Source organism: Heteronotia binoei, chromosome 4 (genome assembly GCF_032191835.1).
Source record: "Heteronotia binoei isolate CCM8104 ecotype False Entrance Well chromosome 4, APGP_CSIRO_Hbin_v1, whole genome shotgun sequence".
Classification (NCBI taxonomy): domain Eukaryota; kingdom Metazoa; phylum Chordata; class Lepidosauria; order Squamata; family Gekkonidae; genus Heteronotia; species Heteronotia binoei.
The window spans coordinates 47201517-47214305 of NC_083226.1; the positions used below are offsets into that span (position 1 = coordinate 47201517).

The window sequence follows — 12789 nt, forward strand, 5'->3', positions numbered from 1 at the left end:
TACAAAAGATTCATAGTGTAACATTGATAGAACATTCTAGGTGTTACAGCTTTTTCTATTAACTGTTCCTGGCCAGCTTCTCTTCCTCTTCAAATCTGTGAGCTGTCATTTTCACTGTGCGTATGTGTATCTGTCTGTGTAAGCAGGAGAGCTGTAAGATTCTGAGCAGGAGAGTTGTAAGATTCTGCTGCTGCGGATAGCAGTATGTACATACATGGATATGTAAACATACTGTAGACATGGAGATTCTCTCAGATTTTTAAAGAATCACCTCTGATTTATGTATTGTTCATGAAGCTTAAAATTAGACAATTCCTAGTAATCAAGTGAGGTGTGTAGGAGAGATTATCATTTCATAGTTAGAGAAAAGTGTTGCTTCTGAGGAAGACACTTCTTGACTGTTTATGTCGATGCCCTCATTTTCGGAGACCTTCATTTTTCATGACATCAGAGGAGCCCATTAGTGTGGGATCCTGAAAGTTCTAATAGCTCTTCGAAAATCGCATACACCAACTTTTGTGTTCAGTGTCAGGTCAGGGACCTTGATGTCAAGGTGACGAACTCATATTCTGTAGACAAGGAGCTCTTTGCGCCAAAGACGTATCCACAAGTTCTCTCCCATTTGGGTTTTCTTCAATGGAAGAAGCACTCTAGGTTGGAGGAAGCCTTCAAACTTTGCTAAGAGGAGTATTAGAGTAAGGGTGAATCTATCCCATTAACTCGAATGTGAGGTTCCTAATTTGGAATTTCTAAGCATGAATCCAAATGTAACTCTAGATTAGGCTTCCCAACCCCCCCGCCCTGGCGGGGGACTCCAGAATTTATAGCCTCCTCCCCCGGTCTCCAAAAGTCCAGAAGCGGGGGGAGGGGGGGAACTTCATGCCACTCTCCCGGAGAGAGCCTGCCTGATTCCCTGCACCCACCGAAGGCTCGGCACTGGAGTCCAGTCCTCACCCAGGCATGCTAAGCAAGAGCCGAAAAAGAAGGGAAGGGAGGGGGTGTGTGTGTGTGTCCTGTCCTGTTAGTAAGGAAGATTTGTAGAGGTGGTTGGTGTGTAAATAAACATTCCTTCCAGGCACAGAGAGAGGGAGATCTAGCAAACATTTTCTCGTCACACAAACCTGCCCTGTGCCTTCACTGCAGAACAGAAAGGCATGAGGTGTTCTTGATGAGATTTTGAATGATGCATGAACTGATAAACTGCCTTGCCCTCAACCTGTCAGCAGCAACTTCTGCAGAACTTTGCAGTAGAATACTTATTGAGAACTTTTGGGGTTGTTTTGCCTTTAAGAAGAAAAGCCTCTCTTCCAGAACAGGAAGTGCAGTGGATGTGTGTGCAGGCAAGGAGTAGTCTTCTGACGCTGTTTTGCTCTGCGACTAAGGTGCTTTCTAAAGCTTGATTTTAAATGATTTAAGGTATCGGTTTAGAGTGCTTAAGTTTTCGTTTTATGTGCTTCTCAGCCGGGCTGGCTAAGCGCAGTCCCAGCCTTGTGTTCTTGTGGAGACTGTTTATTTTTTCATTGTCTTATCTGATTTATTGCCTCCTCTGCTTTTATTGCCTTTGGCTACCCCATGTTCAGCTTAACTTTGGTATATGCTGGCCTGGGTGTCTGGAACATTCTGAAGAAATTTGTCTTAATTTTTAAAACCTTGCTAAAACTTTGAACCCAGTGGCAACTTTAAGACCAACAAAGTTTAATTCAAGGTATATTTTTTCATGTGCAAGCATACTTATTCAACTGATTTGCAGATTACAGAAGTCATTTTCACTTGAGAAAATGGGTGTTAAAACTAACCTATTTTTATTTGCTAGCATTGTTTAGCTGAGTTAATTATCCTGCTCTCCTTCCCCCCCCCCTTAAGATATAGCAGTTTTTTTATCACAACAAACACACCAAACAAACCAATCCTATAATGACTGTGGGGAGGGATTTTCCAGGTAAAGATCAGATAGTTTGACAGGAATTGTATTTTTTGTGAAAAGGAAGCAATATAGTTTATTGCATTATGAATATGTTGGTTCTAGATGACTTTTAAACATATTTTTGAGCAATGTTTCCTCTAAGGTGAGTTAGTGTGAGCTAGTTCAGTTTTTAGTTTCCAGCTCACACATTTTGGTCTTAGCTCAGGAAAAATGGCCCCACATGAAACTAATTTATGCAGGAGCTCATGACTTCAATGCCAATAGTTTACAAAGTAGATTTTTTGCTCACATGACCCCACAGTTTAGAGGGAACATTGCTTCTGAGTCTCAGGTGTTCTAAATGCAGTACTGCAGATATTGTTTTGATATTGTGTTCTTTTCTAATCCCACTAAATGAAAAGATGAATAACTGATAATTGAAAGTATTTCCTGGAATTATGGCATATCTCCAGATTACAAAGTCAATTTCTGCTGGAGAAAATGGATGCTTTGGAGGGTGGACTTTGGGAGCATTGTAATCCACTAAGTTCCGTGTCCTCCCCAGGCTCTACCTCCAAGTCTCCAGGAATACCCCAACCTGGAGCTGGCAACCCTACTCCTGCCTCTGGTCAGTGACAGGTCCTGGCAACCCTAGAGCTATTCTATTACATGATGGTAACCAGAGCTGCTTATTAGGATTTTTGGTAGGGGTGATATATGCAAACCTCCACTCCCAATTGCTAGACATAGAGGAGGACATAATATGCTCTAGTGTGCATATAAGAATTTTCTCTGCTGTGAATTATCTTAAGCTTCCAAATGCCAAGTTCCTGAAGCATAAAGAGCTACAAATTCTTTTTTGTGGCAAAGAGAATGCAACTGAGAAATACCTGACCACAGAATTACCAGAGGTATGATAGAGCTACTTAGGCTTGTAATTGTGTTTGACCTGAGAAGACAGCAGTAACTAAGTCTTACTAGGTTGGGAATGGCTTCCACTGTTTAAGAGGGAAGCCCATATCTGTTTTGAATTGTGACATTATTTAGCAAGCTTTCATCCAAATTTGTCAATTAGAATCTTATCATTTGAATTGAGTCTAGCACTAAAGTCTCTCTCCCCCCCCCCCCCCCCCCTTTAGAATCAGGTGTGCTGGAGTATCTAATAAAAGTTCTTCAATAAAAAATTCAGATTAATTACAGCACCTTGCTATATCTGATCATTTTTGCTGGGGAGGGATATATACATTTGTTATTAGAAGAGACCCCATTTTGAAGTGTAGGAGGATAGCCATTGCCCATGGGTTTGAATTTTTTAGATGGACACATTCAATTTAAGTGATGTAGAAATTAGGATTCCTAAACCCCCATGAAGGGTTTTAGAGGTGGGGTTTGATGCAGTGTGCTGGAAGTGATATAGAGGAGTGAAGCTCAGGAAGTGACATCACTTGACCTTTGACTTGGAAGTGATGTCACTTCCTTGCTCCTGGCTCCACCCCCAAAGTCTCCTGGCTCCACCCCCAAAGCCCCCAGATATTTCTTAAATTGGACTTGGCAACCCTACTCTAGATCAGGAGTGGCCAAACTTGCTTAACATAAGAGCTACGTAGAATAAACATCAGATGTTTCAGAGCCACAAGACATGAGCATCAGATGTTTGAGAGCTTGAAAGGAGGACAGGAAGACAAATAAATGGGAGAGGGAAAGAGGTAGAAAGAAAGCAACTTTAATTTTTAATGTATCTTCCTAGCTGCTAGCTGACTTGTCTTGGAGAAGTGATTTTCCAGGTCAGCTGGTGGGGCCACACAATATGTGTGAAAGCCACATGTGGCTCCCGAACCACAGTTTGGCCACCCCTGCTCTAGGTGAATAGAATGATTTAAAAGGTTTTCTTTTCATTGAAATCATCCTCTGTCCTCTTTCTCACCCCTGCCCTGGTTAAGCTGCTGTGGAGGGGCTTTCACTCCTTCATAATATATTGTTGGACTTTAGTTGAAGAGGAGAATCTTGAGCCCCACACTGAGAGACTGAAAATGTTGTTTCTATCTGTATAACCTCAGAATGGTGCCTGTGGATCCAATGGCACCTGACAGCACCTCTCCTGGCACCTGCCAAATGTTTTTAGAAAGTGAGTGGAGCCAGTGGAGATTTGACTGGCTGGGCTATTTTTAAAATAGTGCTTTGTCAGCAGCTGCCACTCCAGCACAAGGATCTTCACAAGTAAACTATGTTAGTCATAGTGTTGATGACTCTGCTTCCTGCAGCAGCCATTTTGTGTATGTGCTCAGCAGGCAGTGTCAGAATTCTGGAAGTGCCCACAGGCTCAAAGATTGGGGACCCCTGCTCTCTATTAATAATTGTTGACTGCTGTTAGTATAGCACTCAGGCATGTTTTGTTCCTTGCATATGCTGATTAACTGTGTAAATGTGACTTTGATAAACTTGGCTTTTCAGTTGGACCTCTGTGATTCCAGATCGTATTCCTTAGTCATTTCAATAACAAGTTACTAACCACTAGAGCAGATAATACCAGTTCGGTGTAGTGGTTAAGTGCACGGACTCTGGGAGAACTGGATTTGATTCCCTACTCCTCTACTTGCAGCTACTGGAGCCATTTCATAGAAAAAGATGTGCCTGAGTTCATTAGCGCAACTCATTTGCATATGCCACACACCCCTGACATCACCAGAAGGTGTACTAAATTCAATCAGCTCAACATCTACCTTAAAATGCTTCTTGAATTATAATTGTCATAATAAAACCTTACTCCCATCATACTTTTTACATTACTTTCTTTCTGCTTTATATGTTTTGGTTATTTTCCCATTTTTGGTGGGGGAAAATATTAGAAAGTTTGTCAAATCTTAGAATTCAGCAAAATTCTCACAGGGGGGTTGAACAATGGAGCCCAGAAGCAAGTATTGGAGGGAGAGTGGAGAGAAAGAAAGAGCACTATGAAATTTAGATGTTCCGGAGTGCTGCTCCTGTGAGCTCCTGCCCAAAATTAGACCTGGCCTTGGGTCAGCCATAGCTCTTGCAGAGCTGTCTGTGAAAGGGCAGCTTCTGAGAGAGCTCTCTCAGCCCTCACAGGGTGTCTGTTATGCGAGAGGAAGGTAAAGGAGATCATAAGCTGCTCTGAGATTCAGAGTGAAGGTGGGGTATACATCCAGTATCATCATCTTCTACCTATAATAAAGAGTATGAAAACAGGAGCTTTGTTATACAGTGCCTGCCAGTGGAAGCTTCGAAAGCTAAAAAAGTAAGAGACAACTAGGAGCAGACCAAACCAACGGAATATCTGTTGATCTTGATTAGTTATATTGTACACAGAATCATGGGGGAGTCCTTTAGCACTCTTTATATTGTGTGATCTTCTTCGTGGTCTCTATGCTTCACACTCATGGGATAGAGCGCCTGCGCTGATCCCTGAATCGGTACCTAAAAAGTCCGGGATTTTTTCGCGCTCAGCACCAATGGGCATGCGTGGGCATCCCAGTGCACATGCTCACTAGCGCCAGTGCGAGGATTCCGCCAGTTACTTTCTGACCGCTGCACTGAGAGGATCTCCTTTCGTGTCCCCGGTCGGTAAAGTAATCTTGGATTGCTTTTTTTGCATGTTGTACATAGCCCATTTGTTATTTTCTTAGTGTAGTTAGTTAGTTGTTAGATAATTAGTGTTGTTTAAAAAAAAGTTTGTTGGACTTGCCCTTCGGGGCTCGGTTTTCTCCCCGTGTTTTCCCCCTCAGAGACTTTCCTGGGTGGGGTTTTTTCCTGGGTGTCTATGGAAAGACATTGGGGGTTTTTTAAGAGGTGCCGCTCCTGTGGGAAGAAGATTGCCCCCCCCCCCCGACTGCCATTCCCTCTGTCTCCTCTGTCTGGGTGAGGGACATCGTGTAGATTCTTGCGCACACTGTCTGAGTTTCTCCAAACTCGTAAGAATCGAGCGGTGAGGCTTTCGGCGACTTTGGTCAAGTCGGCACTTCGTCCTCAAAAGATGGCATTGGGCCCGTCAGTACCGATGCGTGAGGCCACGGCCCCGACGGTCACATCGGCTGAGACTTCGCCGATCAGGACCGAGATGCCGGTCGAGTGTGGGCGTTCCACGAAACGGCCTTCTGAAGGGTCAGTGGACACCCCGGCTAAGAGGTGTTGGGATGACTTGGGGACCCAATCTTCCACGCCGAAGAAGGTGAAATTGAAGGAGAAGTGGAAGAAGAGACCATCCCGCCCTCCTTCGCCTTCGCATGATGCTTCAACATCGACAGCTCCACCGAGGAAGATCTTGGCGTCCCCGCGTCGTAGCCCTTCGGTGTCGAGAGGCAGTACTTCGCAGCTGTGCCTATCGGCATCGGAGCACGAGATCAACCTGAGTCAGTGCTCCCATTCTTCAGGGTCCAGGCGTCGCAGTGAGAGCGACTCGATCTCGGAGGTGGAGGTGTCGGCGCCGATGGAGCCTTCGGCGCCAATGGATCAGGCGAGAGGCTGGAGAGAGTTGGAACCGACTACAGTAGCTCGTCGCTTCCCACCATTTCCACCATGGGAGCAGCGCCAATGGCCTCCTTACGCTTATCCCTACCCACCGTACCAATGGTACCCTCCTCGTGAGTTCACAGACTGGGACCAGCAGTCCGAGGCATCCCACATTTCCAGGCTGTCTCAACATTCTAGACGGCATCCTTCGGCATCGATCTCTGTCCCGCCTGACAGACGTGGCGTGGTGGTGGAGAAAGTCCAACCTCGGTCGTCGGTGTCGATCCGGTCACCCGTCAGAAAGTCTACTCCGGTGCTCTCAGAATGTTCTCTACACAGAGTCTTCATCGTCGGACTCTGAGGTCCGTACTGACGATACGGACCGGGCTTTGTAACCTTCCCCAGTGTCTCATACGGCTGAGGATCTTCCCATTTCACCATCGGAGGATCTGAAGTCGTACGGGGACCTGGTGAAGAGGATGGCACTCTTCCTCTCACTTCCAATGACACAGCTGCAACCAGTTGTAGACGATAACGTGTTTGACGTCATGCAACGGGATACGTCTACAGCGGTTGCCGTGCCGGTGACAAAGGTCATCCTACAGGCGGTGAAGGAGCCCTAGGCGAAGCCTGCTTCTACACCCGTGTCATCGAGAAGGTTGGACCATATGTATCGTGTCCAAGACTCTGGGGCTGAGTTCCTCTTTACACACCCAAAGCCAAATTCGGTTGTTTCCTCCTTGTCGAAGACCCGCAAGATGCACTCCTCTCCACCAGACAAGGAGGGAAAGAAGCTGGATAACGTCGGGAGGAAGTTCTACTCTGCTGGGGCGCTTGGAGTAAAGGTATCTAACTATGCTGCATGCATGGCTAGATACCAATAATCAGTGTGGGAACAACTAACCCCCCTCCTGTCTTCCCTGAGTGAGAAGAGGTCGGATTCAAAGAAGTTGCAGAAGGAAGGCTTTGCTGTAGCCAAACAACAACTGGCTGCAGCAAATCACATGGTCGACGTCTCAGCAAGGACCGTCACTTCTGCCATCTGCCTCTGCTGCAACTCCTGGCTCAGATCTACAGCTCTCCAGCAGGACACCAGGGCCTTCGTTGAAGATCTGCCCTTCGAGGGCAAAGGCCTGTTCAGCTCTACCACCAACAATGCGCTCCCGGAAATGGATAAAAGTATAAAAACTTCCAGGAATCTTCCAGGGCTGCGAGACAGAAACAGTGGCACAAGCCTTGGGCAAAGAAGCCATACCAAAAGTTCTCCCCAGAACGGCAGTGGAGACCTCACTCTGCTCAACCTGAAACCGTTATGCTTCACAGACCACCGGCAAGTCCAAGGGCACTCGCCCTCAAAAGCAGGGCCTTTGACTTTCTTGCAGCACGCGTCACCGTCCCCTCTTCCACTTTGTCTATCCGCCTCCGCCCATTCCTGTCGGCCTGGGAGTCCATCACTACGGACAGGTGGGTGCTTTCCATCGTAGCGGAAGGCTACAAAATAGATTTTGCCACTCCCCCTTCCCCACCTCTTACAGAAACAAGCCATAGAGAGGATCCCTATGGAGGCCAGGATGGGAGGCTTCTACTCTCGTTACTTCCTGGTTCCCAAGCAAAACAGGGGTCTAAGACCAATCATGGATCTTCGGAATCTGAACAAATTTATTTTGTACCAGAAGTTCCGAATGTCCACTCTGCAAACAATTCTGCCCCTCATCAACCAAGGGGATTGGATGGCAACGCTGGACCTCAAGGATGCATACTTCCATGTCAGCATCCATCCTGTGTTCAGACATTTCCTTCGGTTTGCAGTAGGCTCTCAGCACTTGCAGTTCAAGGCTCTTCCGTTGGGTCTGTCCACCACAACTCGGGTGTTCACAAAGATGAGCGTTGTGGCTGCCCATCTCCGACTTCAAGGGATAGTCGTCTTTCCATACATCGATGACTGGCTCCTTGTGGCGGAGTCGAAAGAGGAGTTTGTCATTTTACATTGCCATCACTCTTTGTCTTCTTGACACCTTGGGCCTGCAGGTCAATTTGGAGAAATCACACCTTACTCCATCAAGGACAGTTCAGTTCATAGGGGCTTTGCTGGATACGAACCTTCATCGCACGTTTCTACCTCAGCAGAGAGCAATGGACATTATAAACCTTGTTGAACTTCTGCAGAGTGGAAAGTGGAGCACGGCGCAGCAGCTGCAGCGGATAATGGGGCTGATGGCAGTGATTACAAGCATGCTGCTCTTTGCGAAGCTGAGGATGAGAGGCCTACAGCTTTGGTTCCTTCGTCAGTTTCGCCAATTACGAGACTCACCTCGAAAAAGGTTTAATTCCACCTGTGACACTTCAAACACTGCAATGGTGGAAGTCAAAGGACAACATTTGTCAGGGAGCTCCCTTCCATCTACCTGCACCAACTGTGACTATCACAACAGATGCGTCTTTATAGGGTTGGGGGGCCCACATGAACGATCTGTGTGGGGGGGGGTCCTTGGCCTTTGAAATTAACTCACTGCCACATAAATTACTTGGAACTGCTGGCAGTTCACTTTGCTCTTCAGTCTTTCTGCCCCATGGTGGCGGGGAAGATTGTTGCTCTAACACACAATACCACTGCCCTGTGTTACATCAACCGACAGGGAGGGACAGTCTCTCGACGGCTTTGTGCGCTGGTGCTGGATCTGTGGTCGGAGTGCCTGGACCACGACATCTTTGTGAAGGCAGCGCATCTCCCATGGGTCCTCAACTTGCAAGCAGACTCTTTCAGCAGGGGTGCGGCTTCTCTGCACGAGTGGGAGTTACAGTGGCGCTTCCTTCAACCCGTGTTTCAGTTCTGGGGGTATCCTCAGGGGGATGTCTTTGCCACAGCTGAAAACCAGAAATGTCCCCTGTTTTGCTGCAGAGGGGGCTCAGATCCAGAGTCCTTGGGAGATGGTCTGCTGTTCCCGTGGGAAGGTCGGTTCCTTTATCTATTCCCACCTCTGCCACTACTGACAAGGGTGGTCAACAAGATCGCAAGAGAGAGACCATGCTGTATCCTGGTGACTCCCTGGTGGCCTTGCCAGAACTGGTTCCCAATCCTGCTCCAACTGGCGAGGGGGGTCTTATACCAGTTTCCGGCGAAACCGGACCTTCTGTCAGCTCAAGACGTTCATGTACTCCATCACAACGTGCCCCACCTGAAGCTGACAGCATGGTTCATCGACCCTGGGGTTCTCTAGCAGAGTCCAACATGTTTTCTTGAACAGCAGGAAACTTTCTACCCGCGCTTCCTATGATAGGAAGTGGAGGAGGTTTCTGCAGTTCTTAGTTAACCCCTTGGTTTCACCCCAAAGGGTGGGATTGTCGGTAATTTGAGTTTTTGTTATATCTGGTGGATGCTGGCCTTGTTTTTTCTTCCATCAAGGTTTATTTGGCAGCAATTTCTGCGTTCCATGAACCAGTTGAGGGGCACTCTGTTTTTGCACACCCTCATTCTAAGAGGTTTTTGAAGGATTTGCTTAGGCTTCATCCTCCATCGAGATCACCCCCACAGTTGTGGGATTTGACTTTAGTGTTGAACAGGCTGACTCGACGTCATTTTGAGCCAATGGCCACATGTTCATTACAGCTTCTATCTTGGAAGACTGTTTTTTTGGTAGGCATCCCATCAGCACGCCGTGCAGGGGAGCTCACATCTATGCGTTGTGACTACCCATATCTAGTTTTTCAGGAGGCTGGAGTGTCGTTAGCTCCTGATATTTCTTTTCTCCCCAAGGTGGTTTCTCAGTTCCACCTCAACTTAGAAGTTTGGTTGCCCACTTTTCATCTTACACCTTCCTCGGATGAGGAACGTAGGTTGCAAGCTCTAGATGTGAAGCTTGCTTTATTGTTTTATTTAGGTCGCTCCAAGAGTTTCCGTAACGACCAGCAGCTTTTTGTTTCTTATGCTGCTCCTAAGTTAGGTTCCAGGATCTCATCTCAGCAGCTTTCGAAATGGCTCACTGAGACTATTAAACTGTGTTATTTGCTGGCTAAGAAGCCGTTACCTGGGCCTATTCGCGGACATTCTACAAGAGCCATGGTGACGTTGGTGGCGTTCCTGAAAGGCATTTCCCTGATGGATGTTCCTGAAAGGCATTTCCCTGAAAGGCTGCCAATTGTTCCTCTCCGCTGCCTTTATGAAGCACTACACGCTGGACGTGCATGCTCAACAGAGGACTCGTCTGGGAGCTGCGGTGCTGCAAGCTGTTTCTTCTGGTTGACCATGTTCCTGCCTCCAGGTATATCTTGCTTGCTAATCTCCCATGAGTGTGAAGCACAGAGACCACGAAGAAGATAGACAGGTTGCTTACCTGTAACTGTAGATCTTCGAGTGGTCATCTGTGCATTCACACTACCCGCCCTCCTTCCCCACTGCTGACGGTCTCCCTCCAGTAGGGGCTTCCAGTGGTCAGGAAGGAACTGGCGGGATCATCGCGCTGGCGCCGGCGAGCATGCACACTGGGACGCCTGCGCATGCCTGTTGGTGCCGAGCGCAAAAAAATCCCGGACTTTTTAGGTACCGATTTGGGGATAGGCGCAGGCGCTCTATCCCATGAGTGTGAATGCACAGATGACCACTTGAAGATCTACAGTTATAGGTAAGCAACCTGACTTTCTCATCGATTGGTTAAATGTTTATTTTAAAAAAAACTTTACAAAACTATAAAAACCAATTAGTCGAACATGAGACAAGAATAGGAGGGCTTCTGCATACAACCAGTTGCATGTGTGATCAATTTGGGGGGGCACACATCCTACACGTATTGTACTAGCTTATAGATCAGGGCCAGCTGGCTTTGATGGTCCTGGGTGTGGAAGCAAAGTCACATGGACTGGCAAGCTGTGAAGTAGAGTTTCTCAGACCTACCACCTGGCCAGTTGTGTACCTGAACGGGTAACTTGTCACAAAATGTATTTCCTGTAAAGATATCATCTTAAGAAAATAGTTACTTCAGACTTCATGGCTCACAGTAAGAATGTCCCCCTCCCAGCGTTTTCTCCTAGAAGATTATCCTTTCTTGTGATGAAAACCAAGAATCACAAAAATCATACGCTTCTCAATGTGCTCAGAAAGGGGACAGTCAAATCTTAGCATTATATAAAGTTGCCTATTAATTAAATTGACGAAAGGGAACCCTTATGTAGTTGAATTTCACATTCTTCTTAAGCATTGTTCTGGAAGAAGCACTCACCAGGTTGCCAATGGTGAGGAAGGTTTTCTCTTGGTGATTGCTCTTAAAGGCAAGGGGTTTGCAACACTGCGCCTTTTACGGTGCCATAGGTCTAGGCCTGCCGCCAATTTTTCTTTCATTTTCAACCTCATGCTGTTTTATACCTCAAAGCAACTTTAGTTGTCTTTGGGGCTTTTCTGCTTCCCTTCCTTCTCAGTCAAAAAGAGGGTGAGGGAAAGTATAATACGACTATGAAAAACATTCCATTTTATGCCTCTTTTTGTTCTCTCTAGGAGGCAAGAAGAGAGTATTTTTTTAAATGAAAACATGTCTGTTGCTGATTTTTAGTACAAAGTTTTATCTAATCCATTGGCCAAGAGTTTTAAATGATACTCAGTCTGATCATATGCATGTATATTCAGAATTAAGCCCCTCTGGGTTTAGTTAGGTATATTTTTTAAGTCAGTGTACACAAATTGAGGCCTTGAGTGCAAAATTTCTCTTATGCTAAGTCGAACCATTGACCCAGCCATCTCAGCACTGTCTACACTGACCATCACTGAGCTTCTGGTTTTTAGCCAGATATTTTTCCTTTCTGTGCTGCTAGAGGTATTTCTACCTAAAGGTGACAGCCACTAAACCTGGAAGCCTTCAGTTTACAATCATGTGTTCTACCACTAGGCTATAATTCCTCCTGACCCATCTAAAATATATATATATTCTGTGAATTCTCACTTAGTCATTAAACATTCCACAGAAATCTTTATTCTTGGGGAAGCTGCCTAGTTGTCCTCTAATTCTGTGAAATGGGAATTTGAACCCGGTACTGACCCTTCTGACTACTACTATATTGTACTTACATTGAGTTCAGATAGTATACAGCATATACTGTATATCTGGGTATGAACAAAACCCTGAATGTAAAGAAGTAATGGTTTGACCTAAATTTCTTCTTAGTAGTTAAATTTTATACTTGATAAAGGTTTAAAAAAATTGAGCAAACCAATATAATTTACAAATTTAACCTCAGTTTAAAAGTAAAAAACCATAACATGTGTTTATTTAGATTAATCTTTGTCTAAAGAATGCTTTACTTTTAATAACGTTTCATTAGGCTAGGAATTAACTTACTTTTTGCATGAAACTCTGTGACGGGAGTTGTACTTCAAGGGGCTAGTAGAAAATAAGTTGGTTGCTAAGCCCAGCTACAGCTTGTGGAAGCTTCCT

General features: G+C 45.9%; 1 protein-coding gene across 17 annotated transcripts in view; it reads left to right on the plus strand.

Annotated features, from left to right (window-relative positions):
• Window positions 1–12789, plus strand: part of ELAVL2 (ELAV like RNA binding protein 2) — a 191872-nt gene that overhangs the window by 151321 nt on the left and 27762 nt on the right. The gene's annotated exons all lie outside the window — the stretch shown is intronic.